We start from the raw sequence: 25,883 nt of genomic DNA on the forward strand, positions 1-25,883 counted from the left end.
CTAGCCACAAAACAATTCGAGATACCAGAAACTGGAACAGGCAAAGAATGGTCTCCCCAGAGAGATTTTGTTGAGAGATGATCTTGCCAGAGCCTTGATTTTAGACTTCTGACCTCCAGAACTAGAGAAAATAAATTGATGTTACTTTAAGCTGTTAGTTTGAGATACTCTCTTATGGCAGCAGTAGGAAGTTAATGCATCATTATGTAAATAATTTATAAAGATAATATGCAAATTTTATAGTGATTTGACAGTTGCTGACATGTATAGAATTCAAACCTTGAGAAATCATTCATATTTACTAACTTTTACTTACATTGCCCTTTGAAATTTACACCAGTTCGGAAATTAGATTATCTTGAAGAAAGATAAAGCAACATCATAATGTAATCTATTGCCATTTTACATGTACTAAAACAAGACGATGTTGTTGGATCATTAACAGATGAGTTCAATAAGGATTTTCAGAGTCTTCATTGTTCAAGGAAAGTAAAGCTAAAGCATCTGCTGAGATACATATATTGTCATAATATATGACATATATTTGTGATGCCTTGACATTTCATTTCTTATTAGTGCTGACTTCTAGGATGAAATCTCTGACTATCACCATATATTATAATCTTGCATTACATTTTTAAAATTCAGGATCCATTTCAACAAAATACATACTGACTTCAAGCAAAAATAAAAATGCAATTTATTATCTGCTCATAGTCTTTCCAAAAAGTATATAATGAAACATATCAAAATCAAATGCCAAAATAATTAATGTTAGATGTCAATTAAGACATTGAAATTAGGCTCTACTTCATTCATTTATGGGTTAAGTTATGTTTAGGAGTAGAAACTTTTAAATTTGAGACCTTATCAAAGTAGTCACTTATTATTGTTTGCTATATAATTTTGTTCAATATAAATTATATGTAGATTACAGATATATTTCATTTAGAATGTTTTGTTAAAGATTGAAACATGTAAAATATCAATTAAGAAACGAGTTGCCAGTCCAGGTTCGATGCACGATACTGGATGCTTGGGGCTAGTGCACTGGGACGACCCAGAGGGATGGTATGGGGAGGGAGGAGGGAGGAGGGTTGAGGATGGGGAAAAAAGAAAAAAAAAAAAGAATTTTATTTTCCTCTGGAAGTAAAATGGAATACATCAAAGGTAACTATTTTATCATTAATATAACTAGGGATATACAATTTGCATATCTGAAAAGCTAGTCACTTGCCTTCTCCATTGGTCAGTCATTATGCTTCATAATACTAGGATGATAACCAGAAACCGTAGTTGTTCAAGAGATTTGGAATGTTGGGGCAGGGAAGCAAAAATTTTGAAGGAAAATATTTTTTGAGAGAATTCTTACTATAAGCCAAACTATCTAAATTAGTTAGCCATTATATCTCAAGTGATCCTCATAGTAATAAACATGAGGTATGATTAGGTATGAGGAGGTATCATCATCTTTGGCTCAAAAAAATAATTAGCCTGCTCATGATTATTCCATTATTATGTAGCTGTGGTGGTGGTTTAGTTGCCAAACTTGACCAACTCTTGCAACCCCATGGACTATTGCTTGCCAGACTCCTCTGTCCATGGCATTTTCCAGGCAGGAATACTGGATTGGGTTGCCCATTTCCTTCTCCAGGGGATCTTCCTGATCCAGAAAATGAACCAGCGTCTCCTGCTTCACAGATGAATTCTTCACCACTGATACACCAGAGATTCCCTGTATGATGTAGGAGAGCTAGCATTTAAACTCTGGTTTGCATGCTACAAAAATCTATTGAATGCAATTTTCCAGCTATATTTCATAGTCTCTGATAAGAGACAACTTGGTACCTACATACTTTGACATAAAAAAGTAACTTCTAGGCAAACATCAATCCCCAAGTATAGTGCTATATACTATGACATATTGATACCTCCTAGGTGAGCTGAGTTCTAAATACAGCTCTGAAACTTCTTAAAGGGGTCAATCAAACCAAATTTAGGAAAACAATGAATGTGATTCTTTGCAGTTTCAAAGGGCATAGGAATATCATGGTTCAGGATTATTGTGTCAAACATGACATAAAATAAAATAGTGATTTATATGGGGAACCTCCTGCTGTGGAGTGTAATTTGTTCTGATCCAAACAATTATATTAACAATCAGTAAACTAGTCTAAGCTTCCACATGACCTGACCTTATAACCAATACAAACTAGATGGTTCTGTCAAGTCTGGTGTTGTTTGGTATTCAGGAATCTTTCAAAATGAGGAATCATCAAATTCTTTTCCATATATTGTATTATTTTGGAAAACCTAATTTATGCAATATTTATTATTTACCACCTAAAACTTTCCAGGTGGTGCAATGGTAAAGAATCTGCCTGCCAATGCAGGCAACACAAGAGACACAGGCTCAATCCCTGGGTCAGGAAGATCCCCAGGGGTAAGAAATGGCACCTCACTCCACTGTTCTTGCCTAGAAACTTCCATGAGCCTGAAGGACTAAAATCCTTGGAGTTTCAAAGAGTTGAACATGACTGAACACACAAAACACACTCATACATACACACAGAACCTTGAGACACATTTATAAGATTATATAACATGTGTTCTTGCTCTATGGCAATGCTTTCAATAGCTATAAATCTTAAGGTTACTTCATAGTTCAAAGAAATGTGAATTTACTCTTACTACAGAAGAAAGAGTTGTCTTTCAAATATTTACTCTATTTTTACATTTGTAAAATTGTGTATGATTATATATTTAATATCTCTCTGCTATCCAGAAAGTAGATGTTATAGCTAAAGAAGCACCAAAAACAAATACTTTCTAATTGCTGAAAACAATCCTCAAGTCATGCTATGCTAAGTCACTTCAGTAATGTCCGACTTTGTGCGACCCCATAGATGGCAGCCCACCAGGCTCCTCTGTCCCTGGGATTCTCCAGACAAGACCACTGGAGTGGGTTGCCATTTCCTTCTCCAATGCATGAAAGTGAAAAGTGAAAGTGAAGTCGCTCAGTCGTGTCCGACTCTTAGCGACCCCATGGATTGCAGCCTAACAGGCTCCTCCATCCATGGGATTTTCCAAGCAAGAGTACTGGAGTGGGGTTCCATTGCCTTCTCCGCCTCAAGTCATGCTATTAATAAAAACAGTCACGTTTAGATGAAGAAATTATAAAAATATCTAGAATATATTTCCTGTTTTGTTTACCAGAAAGCCTGAATCATATTTCACAGATAATATTTAATTCTAATGTTAAACAAATTTAAAAGAGTTTGCATTTATTGTAACATTGTTAAATTTAAAAAGCACTCAGTTCATTTCAGTTCAGTTCAGTCGTTCAGTCGTGTCTGACTCTTTGCGACCCCATGAATCACAGCACGCCAGGCCTACCTGTCCATCACCATCTCCCAAAGTTCACTCAAACTCACGTCCATCGAGTCAGTGATGCCATCCAGCCATCTCATCCTCTGTCGTCCTCTTCTCCTCCTGCCTCCAATGCCTCCCAGCATCAGAGTCTTTTCCAATGAGTCAACTCTTCACATGAGGTGGCCAAAGTACTGGAGTTTCAGCTTCAGCATCATTCCCTCCAAAGAAATCCCAGGGCTGATCTCCTTTCGAATGGACTGGTTGGATCTCCTTGCAGTCCAAGGGACTCTCAAGAGTCTTCTCCAACACCACAGTTCAAAAGCATCAGTTCTTTGGCACTCAGCTTTCTTTTTTTTTTTTTCTTGCAAATACCTTCCCTCAGTGTGTGGCTTGGTTTTTCAACTTTGGAAAGTGTTTTTTATTTAAAAGTTTTGTATTTTAATTTCTTTTTTTTTAAATAAGATTTTTTTATTAAATGAGATAATCATACACCCAAAATAAAGTAAATGATGTCTATTATTATTTTCTTTTTTTTTTTTTATTATTCCTTTTCTTCACAGTCCAACTCTTGCATCCATACATTACCACTGGAAAACCATAGCCTTGACTAGATGGACCTTTGTTGGCAAAGTAACATCTATGCTTTTCAATATGCTATCTAGGCATTCCTTAAAACCTTATGTTTTGTTTGCTCTATATATGTCGTTTGTATGTCTACCAAATATATGTCTATATGTCATGTTTTACTTTATTTTCTGTTTTAGATATTCAATTTATGTCGACTTTTGTTTCATGTCTTCCATTTATGACTAGCTGAAACAAAAGTGACCCTGTAAATGAGATGAAATATCACACGTGTGTGCATCCTTGTAAGATATATTTAACAAATATGTAAATCAATCAATTTATCTCTCTCCTCAGGCAGAAAAGGTGTATGAATTCATAAGCAACACTGTAAATTCTACTGAGTGTACCAAAAGTTTTTTCAGGAAGAGAAAATTTAAATTTTGTGTTTGTCATATGGACATACAATATTGGTACCATCATATGCAGTTACTTATTCCAAATTCAGAAACAGCAAGACAGATCCGAAACCCAGCATTATGTACTTTTTCCAGCCAAGTTTCATAAAGCAGAAGTTGAGTGAATGCAATGAGATTCAGAATTATAATATGTCATTCTATTCTAGTCTGACAGATGAGGTAAACAGGCTGCATGAACTCTCTTCATCTGATTTCTACAGGCAGAATGATATTTGTCTAACCTGATACAACTGGCAGCCTTTCACAGTTTGCATCAGGTAAAGTAAGAAAACATGCACGATTGTTTGTGAAATGTCAAAGTAAACCAAACTAGTTGAGTACAAAACATAGTGAAATATTTTTGTGACTATACCTATAAGGTAACAGTGAAGTGAAAACCTGAAATAAATATATACAAAAAAGTAAACATTTTAAACCCAATTCCATGAGTATTTCAAACAATGATATGGATGTGGCACACGTTATCCAGACATCTGGATACTTTTCTCAAGTCTTATTTTTTACTTTTCTTAGGTAAATATAGTACACATTTTCTAAAATAATCTGTATATTCTCAAGCCTCTTGATTTCCTAACTTTGATTTTGGCATCAGTTCAGTTCAGTCACTCAGTCATGTCCAACTCTGCAACCCCATGAATCACAGCATGCCAGGCCTCCCTGTCCATCACCAACTCCCGGAGTTCACTCAAACTCATGTCCATTGAGTTGGTGATGCCATCCAGCCATCTCATCCTCTGTCATCCTCTTCTCCTGCCCCCATTCCCTCTCAGCATCTGAATCTTTTCCAATGAGTCAACTCTTCGCATGAGGTAGCCAAAGTACTGGAGTTTCAGCTTTAGCATGAGTTCTTCCAGTGAACACCCCGGACTGATATCCTTTCAAATGGAGTGGTTGGATCTCCTTGCAGTCCAAGGGACTCTCAAGAGTCTTCTCCAACACCACAGTTCCAAAGCATCAATTCTTCGGCACTCAGCTTTCTTCATAGTCCAAGTTTCACGTCCATACATGAAAAAACAGGTTTTTCATGGAACCTATGGAAAAACCATATGGAAAAACCATAACCTTGACTAGACAGACCTTTGTTGGCAAAATAATGTCTCTGCTTTTGAATATGCTGTCTAGATTGGTCATAGCTTTCCTCCCAAGCAGTAAGTGTCTTTTAATTTCATGGCTGCAATCACCATCTGCAGTGGTTTTGGAGCCGCCAAAAATAAAGTCTGACACTGTTTCCACTGTTTCCCCATCTATTTCCCATGAAGTGATGGGACCAGATGCCATGATGTTCGTTTTCTGAATGTTGAGCTTTAAGCCAACTTTTTCACTCTCTGCTTTCACTTTCATCAAGAGGCTCTTTAGTTCCTCTTCACTTTCAGCCATAAGGGTGGTGTCATCTGCATATCTGAGGTTATTGATATTTCTCCCGGCAATCTTGATTCCAGCTTGTGCTTCTTCCAGCCCAGCTTTTCTCATGATGTACTCTGCATATAAGTTAAATAAACAGGGTGACAAAATACAGCCTTGATCTACTCCTTTTCTTATTTGGAACCAGTCTGTTGTTCCATGTCCAGTTCTAACTGTTGCTTCCTGACCTGCATACAAATTTCTCAAGAGGCAGGTCAGGTGGTCTGGTATTCCCATCTCTTAAAGAATTTTCCACAGTTTATTATGATCCAGACAGTGAAAGATTTTGGCATAGTCAATAAAGCAGAAATAGATGTTTTTCTGGAACTCCCTGGTTTTTCAATGATCCAGAGGATGTTGGCAATTTGATCTCTGGTTCCTCTGTCTTTTCTAAAACCAGCTTAAACATCTGGAAGTTCACAGTTCACGTATTGCTGAAGCCTGGCTTGGAGAATTTTGAGCATTACTTTACTAGCGTGTGTGATGAGGGCAATTGTATTTGCACTCATCGCATGTTGTTTAAGCATTCTTTAGCATTGCCTTTCTTTGGGATTGGAATGAAAACTGACCTTTTCCAGTCCTGTGGCCACTGTTGAGTTTTCCAAATTTGCTGGCATATTGAGTGCAGCACTTTCACAGCATCATCTTTCAGAATTTGAAATATTTCAACTGGAATTCCATCACCTCCACTAACTTTGTTAATAGTTTTTGGCAATTTAAATAATATAAGGACTTGTAAAATTAAGCTGAGCAAAAAAGCAGGGGAAAGCTCTCATATGAAGTGACATTCTATAAAAGAAGAACGTATGGATGGCCAAATTGGGTCAGAGTAATGTTCTATCCAATCAAATGTTCTCAGAGAAAAGAATGTCTTAAATGTTACAGATGACTTATTGGATACTACCTTCAAAATGTCAAGAAAAGCAATAATAATAATATTTTACATCTTGAGAGTGCTCTATAATTTGCAGTGTCTATTGACATACATACTCACCACAACTCTATGAGTTGTTTTCCACAACTACAGAAGACTAAAATGCAGATGATAGTTGTAATGGAAATAATTGCCATATTATTTTATACCTGAGAAAACTAAAAGATCTTGCCTTAGATTTCCAAGGCTAAAAAAGGAAAGCTAGGCCCACTATCAAAATCTGGTGATTCATATATTTTTAACTACTGTATATCTGATAGGTTTCTTAATTCCCTTAAAAGTACCCTTTATATCCATCATACATAAAACTATTAAAATATTTATTTAAACTATATTATGTGTTCTTTTGTGCCATTTACAGAGACTAATAAATCCCAGGTATTCTTAATTTAAGCTTGCTTTTCCAAACTAAATGAATATAAATTTTAGTACTCTCAAATATTGTTGAAAAGTTTGCATTCAATTTTGTATGATTCTATAGATTTTAATCACAACTCTTTCTCAGATTTGTCTTTCTAAAATGGTTAAAATCCAAGTAAGTCATCAAAACTATTATATTGATTGCCTAATAAATACTTTCTTAAAATTTACTTGAAAATATATTGATATCTTTTACTAAATTTAATGTCTATATATTTTAAGAAGCTAATTATTTTAACTCAACTTATTACTGCCTATTTTGGAATACAAACCTAGCCTCCAAGAGGCTGAATAGGAGTAATTTAATCCATAATAAATTATAATGCTGAAAACAATTGTGAATAAGTAATTGTAAAATTAAGCATATTAATTATTAAAATAATTCTGTGAGGAATTTGTAGCAAGTAATTCAAGCCTGTGTATAAATAAAAATCACTTACTATTTACTCTGAATATTAGTTGTACGATTTTCATAAGTAAGCCACAGGGTGAAAGACTTTCTGTTAATAAAGTTATTGCTATTGTAAGGTTTTTGGGGTTGTTGTTCAGTTGTTCAGTCATGTCTGACTCTTTGTGACCCTATGGACTGCATCCCACCAGGCTCCTCTGTCCATGGGATTCACCAGGCAAGAATAGTGGAGTAAATTCCCATACCCTGCTCCAGGGGATCTTCCTGACCAGGGATGGAACCCACATTTCTTATGTCTCCTGCATTGGCAGTCAGGTTATTTACCACTAAACATATTTATTAATACCTTTGCCCACATCACAGCTCTCAGTTGGAAAAAACAATACCATTAAAACACTTAATATAGTAGAAGACAATAGTTTTAATATTGGAAATATATAACTGGTATAATTGCTGATCTATTCTTGGGCTTCCCTGGTGGCTCAGCTTGTAAAGAATCCACCTGCAATGTGGGAGACCTGGGTTTGATCCCTGGGTTAGGAAGATCCCCTGTAGAAGGGAAAGGCTACCTACTCCAGTATTTTGGCCTGGAGAATTCCATGGACTGTATAGTCCATGGGGTCGCAAAGAGTCGGACACAACTGAGTGACTTTCACGCTCACTTTCATAGCTGCTGATAGTTGCTCTTGTCAAGAACTTCCTTTATTATAAGCAGTTTGCACGTTCATAGAATGGTGTTATTTAAAAAATACCTTTTTCTGGACTTTATTATGGCAAATTCTTAAACACTATCAGGAAATTGATTATTCATTACTTCATTATAAAAACAGTAATTGACATTTACCTATAATCAAATATGAGGCTATGAGCTTGAAAAACCTGTAGGGCAAAATGATACATATAATGTAGTGCTATAATTCTGTAATAAATACTAAAAAAACATATTGTTTAAGAAAATACTATGGTAGCAAATACGTGTACACAAAGACATATAAAAGAATGGCCATACAAGCACTATTTATCATTGAAAGTTATTTTTTAAAAATCAAGTATCCATTAACAGTAGAGCAGGAAAAGGAACTGAGAATGTATTTATACCACGGATTACTATACAATTATGAAAAATAATGTATACCGCTACACACAATGGTAGATTGAGGACAAATCTCAAAAACATAAAATTGAACCAAAAAAATCCAGACATAAAAGAAAACACAAAATATAATGCCATTTGTACATTTTTAAATATGCAAAAATAATCTTGGGTAATAGAATCCAAAATTGTGGTTATCCTAAAGTTACACAGGGTGATAGCTGGAGTGAGAGAATGTAAAGGAAGCATAACATCATTTTTGGAAGAGACTAGCATTTCCCCACTATTTATTTTTGGTGTTATTATCAAAAAATTAGTTTACTGTATATGCTCTGCTCTACTTTTTGCCTTTTGATCCTGTTCCATTTTCTATGTGTCTGTTTTAATGCCAGTACCAAATGATTTTGATTACTCATGCTTTGTAACATAATTTGAAAGCAGGAAGTGTGTTGCCTCCTAGCTTGTTCTTCTTTCTCAAGATTGTTCTGGCTGTTTAGGGTCTTTTGCAGTTATATATGTATTTTAGAATTGTTTATTATATTTCTGAAAAAGCAAGAGAGTTCCAAAAAAACATCCATTTCTGCTTTATTGACTATGCCAAAGCCTTTGACTGTGTGGATCACAATAAACTGTGGAAAATTCTGAAAGAGATGGGAATACAAGACTACCTGATCTGCCTCTTGAGAAATTTGTATGCAGGTCAGGAAGCAACAGTTAGAACTGGACATGGAAAAACAGACTGGTTCCAAATAGGAAAAGGAGTCCATCAAGGCTGTATATTGTCACCCTGTTTATTTAATTTATATGCAGAGTACATCATGAGAAACGCTGGACTGGAAGAAACACAAGCTGGAATCAAGATTGCCAGGAGAAATATCAATAACCTCAGATATGCAGATGACACCACCCTTATGGCAGAAAGTGAAGAGGATCTAAAAAGCCTCTTGATGAAGTTGAAAGTGGAGAGTGAAAAAGTTGCTTAAAGCTCAACATTCAGAAAACAAAGATCATGGCATCCTGTCCCATCACTTCATGGCAAATAGAGGGGGAAACAGTGGAAACAGTGTCAGACTTTATTTTTTGGAGCTCCAAAATCACTGCAGATGGTGACTGCAGCCATGAAATTAAAAGACGCTTGCTCCTTGGAAGGAAAGTTATGACCAACGTAGATAGCATATTCAAAAGCAGAGACATTACTTTGCCAACAAAGGTCCGTCTAGTCAAGGCTATGGTTTTTCCAGTGGTCATGTATGGATGTGAGAGTTGGACTGTGAAGAAGGCTTAGCACTGAAGAATTGATGTTTTTGAACTGTGGTGTTGGAGAAGACTCTTGAGAGTCCCTTGGACTGCAAGGAGATCCAACCAGTCCATTCTGAAGGAGATCAGCCCTGGGATTTCTTTGGAAGGAATGATGCTAAAGCTGAAACTCCAGTACTTTGACCACCTCATGCAAAGTGTTGACTCATTGGAAAAGACTCTGATACTGGGAGGGATTGGGGGCAAGAGGAGAAGGGGACGACAGAGGATGAGATGGCTGGATGGCATCACTGACTCGAAGGACATGCGTCTGAGTGAACCACAGGAGTTGGTGATGGACACGGAGGCCTGGCGTGCTGTGATTCATGGTGTTACAAAGAGTCGGACACGACTGAGCAACTGATCTGATCTGATCTGATTATATTTCTGTGAAAAATGCCTTTAAAATTTCAATAGAGATTGCACTACATCTTTATATTGCTTTCAAGAATATGGTCATTTTAACATTAGTTATTTCAATCAGTGATTATGGACTATCTTTCCTTTTTTTTGTATCAGATTTAATTTCTTTCAACAATGCTTTATAGTTTTCAGTGTAGAGATTAGTTTTCCTTGATATAATCAAAGAGTTTTCCTTGATTAGATTTATTCTTATTTTTTTAAACTATGTTTATTCATACTATATTGTATATTGGAAATTTGCCAAGAGAGATTTCAGGCACTCTTAATACACAAAATATTTGCAAATGTGTAAAAAGAGACATTAATTAGCTTTACTGTAGTAATTAATTCACTATGTACATAAAAATCATGTTGTACTCCTTAAGCATATGCAGTTTTTTTTTAATGAAATAAGATACATGAATAAAAAAAGAGAGAGTGAATAATTAAAAAAAAAACTGGTTAAGAATATTCCAGGCGGGATAAACAACATCAATAAAGATATGGAAATATGAAATTTTGTCATATGTTTGAAAAGTCAAATACCAGTTTCAAAGCATGAGCTCCAATTCAAAAAGCCATAGGGCTAAGATCAGGATCTACCACTGTCAATAAGACTTTGAAAATTAATTTAACCTGTTTGCTAAGCATTTACCTCTCTTGTCTATAAAATGAAAATTACACTATTAACTAGCTTTTTTTGAGTATTTGAACCCAGATAGATTGTTTCAAGGGCTTTCCAGGTGGTTCTAGTTGTAAAGAATCCACTTGCTAATGCAGGAGACATAAGAGACATGGGTTTGATCCTTGGGTCAGGAAGATCCCCTGGAGTAGGTCATGATAATCCACTCCAGTATTCTTGCTTAGAGAAGCCTGGCAGGCTACAGTCCATAGGATCACAAAGTGTCTGACAAGACTGAAGCGACTTAGCACACACAGAGAGACTGTTTCAAAAGCCTAAGCTCTAACCTCCATACTATATGATCTCTCTCTAGGTTATAGAATCTTAATTCAATTGTTTAATTACAGCCATACCACTCTGAATATGCCCAATCTTGTGTTAAGTGTCTGTTTTAATGCAATACCATACTATGATTACTATGAGCTTCACAACATAATTTGAATATTGTCAATTACTATCATTGTTTGCTAAAAGTCAAAGCTAAAGCTTCTGCTATAACTGTTCAAAGTTTACTATTACATTAACCCATGTGATCATTTATCCTATTGTCACAACATGTCTTAGCAAGGAGGTAGCAACCATCACACTACATTTCCACTTCCAGGAAGAAATACTTGAATTTCTCACATGTACTTGTATTCACAACTGTTGCTTATCATCTTGCAGAGTCACAACAATCTCAGGGCTACAACATTCCATCGCTGTGCTGTGCTCAGTCGTGTCTGATTTTTTGCAACACTTTGAAATGTCTTCTCTGTCCATGGGATTTTATGGGCAAGAATACTGGAATGGGCTGCCATTTCGTCCTCCAAGGGATCTTTCTGACCCAGGAAACAAATCTGCATTTCTGTGTCTCCTGCACTGCAGGAAGATTCTCTGCCTGCTGATTCATCAGAGAAGCCCAGTTAATTTCATATCTCTGCACCAGCAGAACACCAATAGCCCTTACTCAAACAAACTCCATTAGTGATTTTGTCAATGTGCTTAGAAATAAATATATGAGCAAACAAAACAGATGCAATATCTTGAAATAGTGAAGGTTAGCTAATCTTACAGACTGATAGAAATCCATTTTGTCAGCAGCTGCCTACAATTTAAAATATATGACTTGAAATAAAATTTTGAAAACTATTTTGTTATAAATGTATAAACAAATATTTGTTAAAGTACAAAAATATATTAAGTAATACTTTCATTCATCAGATAACAAAGTATCCAAAAATATATTATTATATAATGTGATCAAAGAGAAAGGGGGGGGGGGAGAAAAAATCACAGGTCTTATAAAGACCAAATAAATATTCATCTTTTAAAGAACTTTGTGAAATCTGCAAGGAATACTGTATTTTTGTTTGATTTTACCTAGAAGAACCTAGAGGTAAAATAGAAATGACTGAAATCTTTCAAAAATCTGACCATTTTTGACCTATTGTTTGGAACAGCTATAAAAGGAGATGATGATGGACTGAAAGTAGCTGTTAGAGAAATAAAGGAGTGAAAAACGATTGTAATTATTGGAATAAACAGCTGGAAACATGAAGTTGCCACTCATGAGATAAAACTTGAAGAAGAGCAGGTTTGGGGAGGTATTTGAGTTGAAATTGATGTCAAAATAAAAAAGATTATCAGATGCATAGTTTAAGAGAATATGTCAAAGGAACTGGTGATCACTAGGAGGCAAGAAAATGTTCTGAGAGTCAAGAAAAACAAATTACCTCTATTTTTAATTGAGTTACAAAATTAGTTCAGTTCAGTCGCTCAGTCCTGTCTGACTCTTTGCAACCTCATGGACTGCAGCACGCCAGGCCTCACTGTCCATCATCAACTCCTGCAGCTTGCTCAAACTCATGTCCACTGAATCGGTGATGCCATCCAACCAGCTCATCCTCTGTATTCCCCTTCTCCTCCTGTCTTCAATCTTTGTCAGAGTCAGAGTATTTTCCAAAGAGTCAGTTCTTCGTATCAGGTGAACCAAAGGATTGGAGCTTCAGCTTCAGCATCAGTCCTTTGAATGAATATTCAATACTGATTTCCTTTAGGATTGACGGGTAGGATCTCCTTGCAATCCAAGGGACTCTCAAGAGTCTTCTCCAACATCACCATTCAAAAGCATCAATTATTTGGCACTCACCTTTCTTTATGGTCAGACTGTTACATCCATACATGACTACTGGAAAAACCATAGCTTTGACTAGACGAACCTTTGTTGGCAGAGTAATGTCTCTGCTTTTTAATATGCTATCTAGATTGGACATAGCTTTTCTTCCAAGGAGCAAGTATCTTTTAATTTTATGGCTTCAGTCACCATCTGCAGTGATTTTGTAGCATCAAAAAATAAAGTATCTCAGTGTTTCCATTGTTTCCCCATCTATTTGCCATGAAGTGATAGGACCAGATGCCATGATCTTAGTTTTTTGAATGTTGAGTTTTAAGCCAACTATTTCACTCTTTCATTCTTCTTTCACTTTCATCAAGAAGCTCATTAGTTCTTCTTCACTTTCGGCCATAAGGGTGGTGTCATCTGCGTATCTGAGGCTGTTCATATTTCTCCTGACAATCTTTATTCCAGCTTGGGCTTCATCCAACCCAGTGTTTCTCATGATGTACTCTGCATTGACGTTAAATAAGAGAGTGACAATATACAGCCTTTACATACTCTTTTCCCAATTTGGAACCAGTCTGTTGTTCCATGTCCAGTTCTAACTGTTGCTTCATGACCTGCATACAGATTTCTCAGGAGGCAGGTCAGGTGGTCTGGTATTCCCATCTCTTCAAGAATTTCCCACAGTTTGTTGTGATCCACATAATCAAAGGCTTTGATGCCTTCAATAAAGCAGAAGTAGATGTTTTCCTGGAACTCCTTTGCTTTTTTTATGATCCAAAGGACTTTGGCACTTTGATCTCTGGTTCATCTGCCTTTTCTAAACAGAGCTTGAACATCTGGAAGTTCGTGGTTCACGTACTGTTGAAGCCTGGCTTAGAGAATTTTGAGCATTACTTTGCTAGTGTGTGAGAGGAGTGCAATTGTATGGTAGTTTGAGCATTCTTTGGCATTGCCTTTCTTTGGGATTGAAATGAAAAATTACCTTTTCCAGTCCTGTGGCCACTGCTGAGTTTTCCAAATTTGCTGGCATATTGAGTGCAGCACTTTCACAGCATCATCTTTCAGGATTTGAAATAGCTCAACTGGAATCCCATCACTTCCACTAGCTTTGCTCATAGTGATGTTTCCTAAGGCCCACTTCACTTTGCATTTCACAATGTCTGGCTCTAAGTGAGTGATCACAGCATCATGGTTACCTGGGTCATGAAGATCTCTTTTGTATAGTTCTTCTGTGTATTCTTGCCACCTCTTCTTAATATCTTCTGCTTCTCTTAGGTCCATCCCATTTCTGTACTTTATTGTGCCCATTTTTTGCATGAAATGTTCCCTTGGTTCCTCTAATTTTTAGAAGAGGTATCTAGTCTTTCTCATTCTATTGTTTTCCTCTTTCTTTGCATTGATTATTGAGGGAGATTTTCTTTCTTTCTTTCTTTTTTTTTTTTTGAATTTGCATTCTCTTTATTTTACATGTAAAATCCTTTCTTTTTTACAAGTAGAGTCCATTCCTTAATCTAAAATCTAACTAGTGTATGGATTTGTTGGTCAGTTGCTCAGTTGTGTCCAACTTTTTGTGACCCCATGGACTGCAACATGCCAGGCTTCCCTGTCCTTCACGATCGAGGGAGGTTTTCTTATCTGTCTTTGCTATTCTTTGCAACTCTGCATTCAGATGGGTGTATCTTTCCTTTTCTCCTTTGCCTTTAGCTTTCTTCTTATGTCAGAACAATTTTTAAAACTGAATCAAAAAATTAGACAAGTTGAAATAGTGTGACCAGGATAACAGGATTGGGGGGGTTTCTGACTCAGTATATAACTGGTCTTAAATGTATATTAGTGAATGGATCATTGACAAAATTGGAAAAAGCTTTCCAAATGTCTTCCATAAGCTTTTGCACTTGGTTTAGTCCTGTTTAATATAAATAATATCATTTACAGATGACAAATCAGAAAGATATGGTAAATGTATTGATGGCAGAATTAAGATTTCTTAAAATACTCAATAAAAAGTTATTCTAGCAAAATAGCAGACTATGAAGCTCCAAGCTCTTGTTCTCCCATTGATACATTAAAAAACATTAAAAAAAGAAAAATAAAAACTTTTAAAAATAGCTCTGTAGGAACTTTGGGTAGCAAAATTTATCAGCGCCCAAGCAAATGCCCAATCAAGAAAAGCAACAATCAAAGCAATAGGCAAATTCATGGTCTTTTTTCTTTTCTTTATTTTGTCCCTTACCTGATGTTAGTTTGGCAAAGACTCCAACTCAGTTCTCAATTCCCTACCTTAAACCAGACAGAGTAGATCAGACATTATTTCCAATGATCTAACATGTCTGGGGGCTTCCTGAAGGACTTGTCTCTGTTTTGCTTAACTCAGGGCAAAGAAGAAACATAATCTCATATCTCAGGCTGAAAAGTAATAGAAAACAATGAGCTTTGCTCATAAAAGCAGTAGAGAAACGACTTCCCTGGTGGTCCAGTGGTTAAGACTCTGCATTTCCACTGCAGAGGGCACAGCTTCCCCTGGTCAGTGAACCAAGATTGGGATGTGTGGGATGTCCATTAAAAAAAAAAAGCAGTAGGGAAACTGCAGAGTTGCAGATGCTAGGGCCAAAAGATTATAAAACAGAGAACAATATACTATCAAAGGCCTTGAGAAGAAGCTGAGGTGAACCTCTTCAGAAATTTAAGATATTTAAAAATAATCTGTGTATTCAGGGGAAATGAAAAAGCTACACACAGGCCTGAAGAAGAAGCATGGTCAAAAAAGACTTGAATGCACTTTAAGCTTTAATATTGGACTAATATACCAAGGCTTGTAACCAATATCCAACTAATTATTAAAGGACTTCCTTAGCAAATAGCCAATCTGTGAAGGCAAAGAGAAATGACTCTTTTTGAAGAGCCCAGTTTTTAATCACAACAACAAAATCACAAGGCATAAAAAGAAATGAACACAATGCCCATTGGGGGGGAAAAAAAAGTAGCAGAAACAATCTCTGAAGAAACACAAGCATTAGAATTATTAAACAAAAGCTTTGAAACAACTGTTTTGAATATTCTCAGAGACCTAAAGGAAAGCATGGAAAAAGAAATAAAGAAAATCAGAAAAGCTACATATGAACAAGATAAGCTATCAACAAAAAGATTGAAATTCTAAGAAGGAACCAAATTATAGGGATGAGAAATGAAAACACAGTTGAAAAATTCACTAGAGCGTTTCAACGAGAGACTTGAACAGACAGAAAAAATAATCAGCAAACTTGAATACAGGACATTTGAAATTTTAGTCTGAATAGAGCAAAGAAACTAAATGAAGTGAACAGAGCCCAATGGATGTATTGGATATAATCAGGAGACAAATGTGTGCTTTATGGAAAAAAATAAGAAAAAGAAAAAAGAAAGTGACAGCGAGACCATCTGAAGAAATAATGGTCCAAAATCGTCCAAGTCTAAGGAATTGTTAGAAATCACAAAGGAAATCAGAAAATAAGATAAATGAAAACAAAAACACAGTCCATCAAAACTTATGAGATACAGTAAAAGCAGTGCTACAAGGGGAATTTATATTTGTTAATGCTTATATTTTTAAAAAAATGAAAATCATAGGTCAACATCCTAAGTTTATATCTTAAGGAATAAGATTTTGTAAACAAAGCAGCCAAAGCTTACATAAGGAAGGAAACAACAAACATAAAATATAGAAGAGATGACAAAACAATATAGAAAATCTATGAAACAAAAAGTTGGATTATTGAAAAGTTCAACAAAATTAGTAAACTTTTAGCTAAATTGCCTAAGGAAAAAAGAGATGATAAAGTATTAAAATCAGAAAGTTGATTTACAATTTTATAGAAACGAAAATATACTTAAAGCATCACTTTGAACAATGTCCCACCAACCAATTAGATAACTTAGATATGGACAAATTCTTAGAAACATATGACATATCAAGACTGAATTGCAAAAAAATAGAAATTTTGAATAGACCTAAATTAATAAGGAGACTGACTCAGTAATTAAAAACCATCAAAGAACAAAAGCCTTGGATCAGATTGTTTCAAAGGTAAAATCTACCAAACATTTAAAGAATGAACAACAATCTTTCTTGAACTCTTCCAACAAATTGAAGAAGAAAAAACACTTCCTAAGTCTTTCAACTGAGGCCAGCATTACCTTTATATGAAACTCAGATAATGACAATGTTGAAAAGCCTAAAGATTTCACACACATACACATACACACACACACACAGACAAAAAAAAAATAAAAACTGTAAAAAATAATAAATTTGGTAAACTGTATAATACAAAATCAAAACACACAAAAAAATCAGTTGTATTCACATGCACTAATAATGAATAATCTGAAGAGGAAATTTAAAAAGCAATTCCATTCACAATAGCATCAAAAGTTGAGATACTTAGGAATAAACGTAATCAGGAGAAAAAAGACTTGTACACTGGAAACTATAAAACATTGTTGAAAAAAATTAAAGAACACACAAATAAATGGAAAGAAATCTCATTTTTACAGATTTGAAGACACTGATAAAATGTCAATAGTACACAAAGTGATATACTGATTCAATGCAATCTCTATTAAAATACCAATGATTTTTTTCGAATATATAAAAATTCATCCTAAAGTTCATATGGAATCTCAATGGACCCAAAATAGTCGAAATGAGCTTGGAAAAGAGGATAAAAATGAAGGTTTCACACTTCCTGATTTCAAAACTTACTACAAAACCATGGTGGAATAAGACAGATGGAATAGTATGGAAACTCAGAAATGAACCCTCACATAAATGGTCAAATGATTTTTGACAAAGGGTGTTGAGGCCATGAAATGGGGAAAGAAAAGTTTCTTCAACAAATGATGTTAGAATACATGACAAGATTAATATTCAGAATTTATAAAGAGCTCCTACAATTCGATGACAAAAAAAAAAAAATCCCAAAATCACCTGCTTAGAAAATAGGCAAAGGACTTGAATAGACACTTCTCCAAAGAAGATATCTAAATGGCCAATAAGCACATAAAAGCAAGAGGCTAAACATTAATAGTCATCAGGGAAATGCAAATCCAAACTACAGTGAGATACCACTTCATACATATTAAAATGCCTATCCAACCCCTGGTTAAAAATCAGTGTGTGATTTTTTAGCCCTGAACATTGGCAACTGTAAAAGCTTTACCTGACAGTGCTTCTGGGGAGTGAAAGTAGGAAAGCTGTCCTTCCCACATCTGACTTAGTGTAAAATCAGATCAGATCACTCGCTTAGTCCTTTCTGACTCTTTGAGACTCCATGAATCGCAGTACTCCAGGCCTCCCTGTCCATCACCAACTCCCGGAGTTCACTGAGACTCATGTCCTTCGAGTCAGTGATGCCATTCAGCCATCTCATCCTCTGTCGTCCCCTTCTCCTCCTGCCCCCAATCCCTCCCAGCATCAGAGTCTTTTCCAATGAGTCAACTCTTGGCATGAGGTGGCCAAAGTACTGGAGTTTCAGCTTTACCATCATTCCTTCCAAAGAAATCCCAGGGCTGATCTCCTTCAGAATGGACTGGTTGGATCTCCTTGCAGTCCAAGGGACTCTCAAGAGTCTTCTCCAACACCACAGTTCAAAAGCATCAATTCTTCAGCGCTAAGCCTTCTTCACAGTCCAACTCTCACATCCATACATGACCACAGGAAAAACCATAGCCTAGACTAGACAGATCTTTGTTGGCAAAGTAATGTCTCTGCTTTTGAATATGCTATCTAGGTCGGTCATAACTTTCCTTCCAAGGAGTAAGCGTCTTTTAATTTCATGGCTGCAGTCACCATCTGTAGTGATTTTGCAGCCCCAAAAAATAAAGTCTGACACTGTTTCCCCATCTATTCCCCATGAAGTAATGGGACCAGATGCCATGATCATCGTTTTCTGAATCTTGAGCTTTAAGCCAACTTTTTCACTCTCCACTTTCGCTTTCATCAAGAGGCTTTTTAGATCCTATTCATTTCTGCCATAAGGGTGGTGTCATCTGCATATCTGAGGTTATTGGTATTTCTCCCAGCAATCTTGATTCCAGCTTGTGTTTCTTCCAGTCCAGCATTTCTCATGATGTACTCTGTGTATAAGTTAAATAAACAGGGTGACAATATACAGCCTTGACGGACTCCTTTTCCTATTTGGAACCAGTCTGTTGTTACATATCCAGTTCTAACTGTTGCTTCCTGACCTGCATACAAATTTCTCAAGAGGCAGATCAGGTGGTCTGGTATTCCCATCTCTTAAAGAATTTTCCACAGTTTATTGTGATCCACACAGTCAAAGGCTTTGGCATAGTCAATAAAGCAGAAATAGATGTTTTTCTGGAACTCTCTTGCTTTTTCCATGATCCAGCAGATATTGGCAATTTGATCTCTGGTTCCTCTGCCTTTTCTAAAACCAGCCCGAACATCAGGAAGTTCACGGTTCACATATTTCTGATGCCTGGCTTGGAGAATCTTGAGCATTATTTTACTAGCGTGTGAGATGAGTGCAATTGTGCGGTAGATTGAGCATTCTTTGGCATTGCCTTTCTTTGGGATTGGAATGAAAACTGACCTTTTCCAGTCCTGTGGCCACTGCTGAGTTTTCCAAATTTGCAGGCATATTGAGTGCAGCACTTTCACAGCATCATCTTTCAGGATTTGGAATAGCTCAACTGGAATTCCATCACCTCCACTAGCTTTGTTCATAGTGATGCTTTCTAAGGCCCACTTGACTTCACATTCCAGGATGTCTGGCTCTAGATCAGTGACCACACCATCGTGATTATCTGGGTCATGAAGATCTTTTTTGTACAGTTCTTCTGTGTATTCTTGCCATCTCTTCTTAATATCTTCTGCTTCTGTTAGGTCCATACCATTTCTGTCCTTTATCGAGCTCATCTTTGCATGAAATGTTCCCTTGGTGTCTCTGATTTTCTTGAAGAGATCTCTAGTCTTTCCCATTCTGTTGTTTTCCTCTATTTCTTTGCATTGATCACTGAAGAAGGCTTTCTTATCTCTTCTTGCTATTCTTTGGAACTCTGCATTCAGATGTTTATATCTTTCCTTTTCTCCTTTGCTTTTTGCTTCTCTTCTTTTCACAGCTATTTGTAAGGCCTCCCCAGATAACCATTTTGCATTTTTGCATTTCTTTTCCATGGGGATGGCCTTGATCCCTGTCTCCTGTACAATGTCATGAAACTCATTCCATAGTTCATCAGGCACTCTATCTTTCTGATCTAGGCCCTTAAATCTATTTCTCACTTCCACTGTATAATCATAAGGGATTTGATTTAGGTCATACCTGAATGGTCTAGTGGTTTTCCTTACTTTCTTCAATTTAAGTCTGAATTTGGCAATAAGGAATTCATGGTCTGAGCCACAGTCAGCTCCTGGTCTTGTTTTTGCTGACTGTATAGAGCTTATCCATCTTTGGCTGCAAAGAATATAATCAATCTTACTTTGGTGTTGACCATTTAGTGATGTCCATGTATAGAGTCTTCTCTTGTGTTATTGGAAGAGGGTGTTTGCTATGACCAGTGCATTTTCTTGGCAAAACTCCAGTAGTCTTTGTCCTGCTTCATTCCATATTCCAAGACCAAATTTGCCTGTTACTCCAGGTGTTTCTTGACTTCCTACTTTTGCATTCTAGTCCCCTATAATGAAAAGGACATCTATTTTAGGTTTTAGTTCTAAAAGGTCTTGTAGGTCTTCATAGAACCGTTCAACGTCAGCTTCTTCAGTGTTACTGGTTGGGGCATAGACTTGGATTACTGTGATATTGAATGGTTTGCCTTGGAAATGAACAGAGATCATTCTGCCATTTTTGAGATTGCATCCAAGTACTGCATTTTGGACTCCTTTGTTGACCATCATGGCTACTCCATTTCTTCTGAGGGATTCCTGCCTACAGTAGTAGATGTAATGGTCATCTGAGTTAAATTCACCCATTCCAGTCCATTTCAGTTCGCTGATTCCTAGAATGTTGACATTCACTCTTGCCATCTCTTGTTTGACCACTTCCAATTTGCCTTGATTCATGGACCTGACATTCTAGGTTCCTATGCAATATTGCTCTTTACAGCATCAGACCTTGCTTCTATCACCAGTCACATCCACAGCTGGGTATTCTTTTTGCTTTGGCTCCATCCCTTCATTTTTTCTGGAGTTATTTCTCCACTGATCTCCAGTAGCATATTGGGCACCTACTGACCTGGGGAGTTTCTCTTTCAGTATCCTATCATTTTGCCTTTTCATACTGTTCATGGGGTTCTCAAGGCAAGAATACTGAAGTGGTTTGCCATTCCCTTCTCCAGTGGACCACATTCTGTCAGATCTCTCCACCATGACCCGCCCATCTTGGGTTGCCCCACAGGCATGGCTTAGTTTCATTGAGTTAGACAAGGCTGTGGTCCTAGTGTGATTAGATTGACTAGTTTTCTGTGAGTATGGTTTCAGTGTGTTTGCCCTCTGATGCCCTTTTGCAACACCTACCATCTTACTTGGGTTTCTCTTACCTTGGGCGTGGGGTATATCTTCATGGCTCCTCCAGCAAAGTGCAGCCATTGCTCCTTACCTTGGACGAAGGGTACCTGAGCTGGGAGACAGAGAGAGAAAGGGAGAGAGAGAGAGGGCTGAACTGTTACATGTCACAGTAGCTCATTAAAACAACAAACCATTAGCCCATTAAAACAACAAACCTCCCTTCCTGACCTTCAACATGGGATAGCTCCTGTAGGCCCTCCTGTGCCTGCACAGCCACGGCTCAGTGCATCACAGTCTCTGAAGAGAGTTACAGTCAAGGTCTCAGGCTCTCCTAGCTAGTCATGCCCTTCACATATTTACATTCCTAGCCTTCGTGCCTTGATTCCTATGTCTCTTCACCTGAGAACTTCCTTCGAGGTCCTCTTCAAGCACCTCTGCCAATACCTCCTTATGGAAGAAGAGGGAGGAAATTCTGAAATCACTTTTATCTCACTTTTATCTACTCTGACTCAGTACTAGTCCACTCTGAGCCCTCTTCCTGACCTACCTGCAACCCCTGAGTCCATAAAAATATTGGGGCCTTTTATCTGGTGCTCTCTCAACACTGAGAAGTAGCCCATACCTGCGCTGATACACCTGATCACCCACTTGTGAACTGTTCCATGGAGGAACAGAAGAAAATGGCACTTTTCCTGGTTTTAATGTCTTCTACTACCACAGTAAGTGATTAATCACTTTTTTTTTCTATTTTTGGTTTGTTGTTTTAATGAGCTAATGGTTTGTTGTTTTAATGAGCTACTGTGACATGTAACAGTTCAGCCCTCTCTCTCTCTCCCTTTCTCTCTCTGTCTCCCAGCTCAGCATAGCTCCTCAGATCTATCAGGAAAAAAAGAAAGGAAGGCAGGAAGATGATAAGTGTTGGCAAGAATATGGAGAAATTGGATTCCTTTTGCATTGCTGGGGGACATGTATAATGGAACAGGTACTATGGAAAATGGTACCACAATTCTTAAAAAATACTAAACATAGAATTATATGATCCAACAATTCCACTTCTGGATATATACCCCAAAGAAGTGAAAGAGAAATTCTCATGTTTATATAATATAGCATCATTATTCACAATAGCCAAAAGGTAGAAACAACTCTGGTGTCCCTCAACAGCTGAACAGATATGCAAATATGTTGTTATATACATACAATGAATTATTGTTCAAATTTAAAAATGAATAGAAAATTTTGACAGGTTACAACATGTATCAATCTTGAAGACATTATACAAAGTGAAATAAACCATTAAAAAACACAAATATTGTATGATTTCTATACTATGAATTTCCCAGAGTAGTTAAATTCATATAGACAAAAAGTAGAATAGTAGTAACAAGGGAGTGAGGGTGAGGGAAATAGATGATTATTATTTAATTGGAACATAATTAATTTCAGTTTGTGGTGAGAAAAATGTTCTGGAGATAAATAGTGGTGATGGTTGCACAATAATGTGGATATAATTAATGTCACTGAACTGTACACTTAAAAATGATTACAATGGTAAACTTTATGCCATGTATATTTTACTACAATAACAAATAACATATGACAAAAATAATACAATACTGAGGGATAAACTTACCCATGTAGATGAAAGAATTGTACACTGAAAACAACAAAATGTTGCTGAAAGAAATGAAACAACATATAAATCAACGGAAAAGTATCCTGTGTTAATGTGTATTTTACCACAGTTAAAAAATACTCAACAGTATGAAAGACTTAATAAGATTAAACCAATCAGGATACAATAATATATGGTATGGTAAAAAGACAATACCAAAATCTTACTGGCTTAAAAACAGTAGTTTGTTTCTGCATTATGTTATATTCCCTATATGTCTGCTCTTTTGCTCCATAGGTCTTCACTCAGAGACACAGTCTGACCAAATCTCCACTATCTGGAAGGTTGTCATTTACTTTAACTGACATGGTGAGTTATGAGGGAGAACAAGACAAACATTTTTAAGACTGCTGTTTGGAAATGACACTCATAACTTCTGCTCACATTTTGTTGCCTGCTCAAGGCAATTCTAATGGCCACACCTATTTTCAAAGAGGAAGGGAAGTCCAACTTTCAATTACACCTTGAAAGGGAAAATAATTAGAAATACTAGTGAGTAACTATAATGTCTTCGACAAAAATAAAATAAAATTATCCTCACATTTGCTGTAGTTACCACATTGTTGTTGTTACTAAGCATTTCATACAAATAATCTCCCTTGAACCTAAGAATAACACATTACTTTTGCTGTACATAGAAAAACACTGCAGCTAATAAAAGTTAAAATGTCTGTTCAAAATTACAAAGGAATGATAATATAAGACCTTGTAAAGAATACTGGCAGGAAGCATAGGAAAGATATTAAGACACCAAGGGGAATGTCAGAAGTTTTCACATCATGCCACATACATAGCCATTCATTTATAAAGATGGGCCATATGGTCCAAATCAAGAGAGAATAAAATGGGCTGTTCATTCCTGGTGGGATGAGGTAGACTGATGCTAGACATACAGAAAATGTTCTCAAAGTGCAGTTAAGAGGCAAAGCACATACTCTCTACTAATTATACACTACCTTCCACATGTTAATTTTGAGAAAATGACACTACTGACTGAAAATTGTACTGAAAAGGCTTTCAGAACCAGAAATCCAGTTAAGATAAGGACAGTTAAGGCTGCTACACCTCAGGACAACATCACCAAAGTGTTCAAAACATCTATGAGGGAATTAGTACCAGAAATAGGCATTTTTTTCTGAAATATTAAAATTTATGGGCAGCGTGGTGGTGGCAGGGACCTCGGCCTGGGCAAGAGCCGAGAGCCTGGGGACTCCCCTCTCCCGCTGCCGGGTGGTGATTTGCTGGGCCTGCTGAGCCCCCCTAACCAACCCCTCACCTCAGCCACCACCTTGATGCTTCCCCTTATCTGAGTGGCCCCTTGTCCGCCCACCTGCCCAGTTCAAGGCCTGCTGTGGGGGCAGCATCCTGGAATCTTTTTGGCGCCCAAGAACGACCAGGAAGGGGAGCGGCCAGGATGGCGGGTCCACAGCCCCATGAGTACAAGGCAGGCGACCTGGTCTTCGCCAAGATGAAGGGCTACCTGCACTAACCCACCGGGATTGATGAACTCCCAGAGGGAGCTGTGAAGCCTCCAGGCAGTAAGTACCCTATCTTCTTTTTGGCACCTACAAAACTGCTTTTCTAGGTCCCAAACAGCTCTTCCCTTACAAGGAATACAAAGAAGTTTGGAAAATCAAACAAATGTAAAGAATTTAATGAAGGATTGTGGGAAATAGAAAATAACCCAGGAGTAAAGTTTACTGGATATCAGGCAATTCAGCCACAGAGCTCTTCAGAAACTGAGGGAGAAGGTGGGAATACCACTGACACAAGCAGTGAGGAAGAAGGTGACAGAGTAGAGGAATATGGAAAAGGCAAAAAAAGAGTGAAAAAGCAGGCTCAAAGCAGAAAAAGTCATACACTTCAAAGAAATCCTCTAAACAGTCCCAAAAATCTCCAGGAGACGAAGATGACAAGGACTGCAAAGAAGAAGAAAATAAAAGCAGCTCTGAGGGTGGAGATGCCAGCAACGACACAAGAAACACAACTTCAGACTTGCAAAAAACCAGTGAAGGGATCTAACTACCATAATGAATGCTGCATACTAAGAAAACCACAAGAAGGTTATATGTTTGGTTATTCAATATTCTCGGATTTGATATGAACCACACATAGTCCTTGTTGTCACTGACAGAACACCAGTTTGTATGTACATTATTCACATTCCTCTCTGATGTGTTTGGGGGGAAAAAGCATTTTAGCCATTTTTTAAGGTTATTGACTTAATTTCATCTTATTTGGTTGCATGAAGTTGCCCTTAACCACTAAGGATTATCAAGGTCTTTGCGAAAGCTCATACAAGTCTAGGATCCTTTATCAAGGCAGTTATGTTCATCATTCTCCTGCCTTTTACTCCATCATCACCAAACATTCAGTTAAATATAAATTAGCATTTTTTTTTAAAAAGGACCACTCAGGAGGGCAGTCCTAAGATGGCAGAGGAATAGGACTGGAAGACCACTTTCTCCCCAACAAATTCATCGAAAAAACATTTGAACGCTGAGCAAATTCCACAAAACAACTTCTGAATGCTGGCAGAGGACATCAGG

General features: G+C 37.0%; 1 pseudogene; it reads left to right on the plus strand.

The window, feature by feature from the left end:
• Positions 1 to 24,748: 24,748 nt before the first annotated feature.
• Positions 24,749 to 25,510, plus strand: LOC786251 (hepatoma-derived growth factor-related protein 3-like; annotated as a pseudogene).
• The last annotated feature ends 373 nt before the right edge of the window (positions 25,511 to 25,883 follow it).

The sequence above is a fragment of the Bos taurus genome, chromosome X (assembly GCF_002263795.3).
Source record: "Bos taurus isolate L1 Dominette 01449 registration number 42190680 breed Hereford chromosome X, ARS-UCD2.0, whole genome shotgun sequence".
In the NCBI taxonomy this organism is placed as follows: domain Eukaryota; kingdom Metazoa; phylum Chordata; class Mammalia; order Artiodactyla; family Bovidae; genus Bos; species Bos taurus.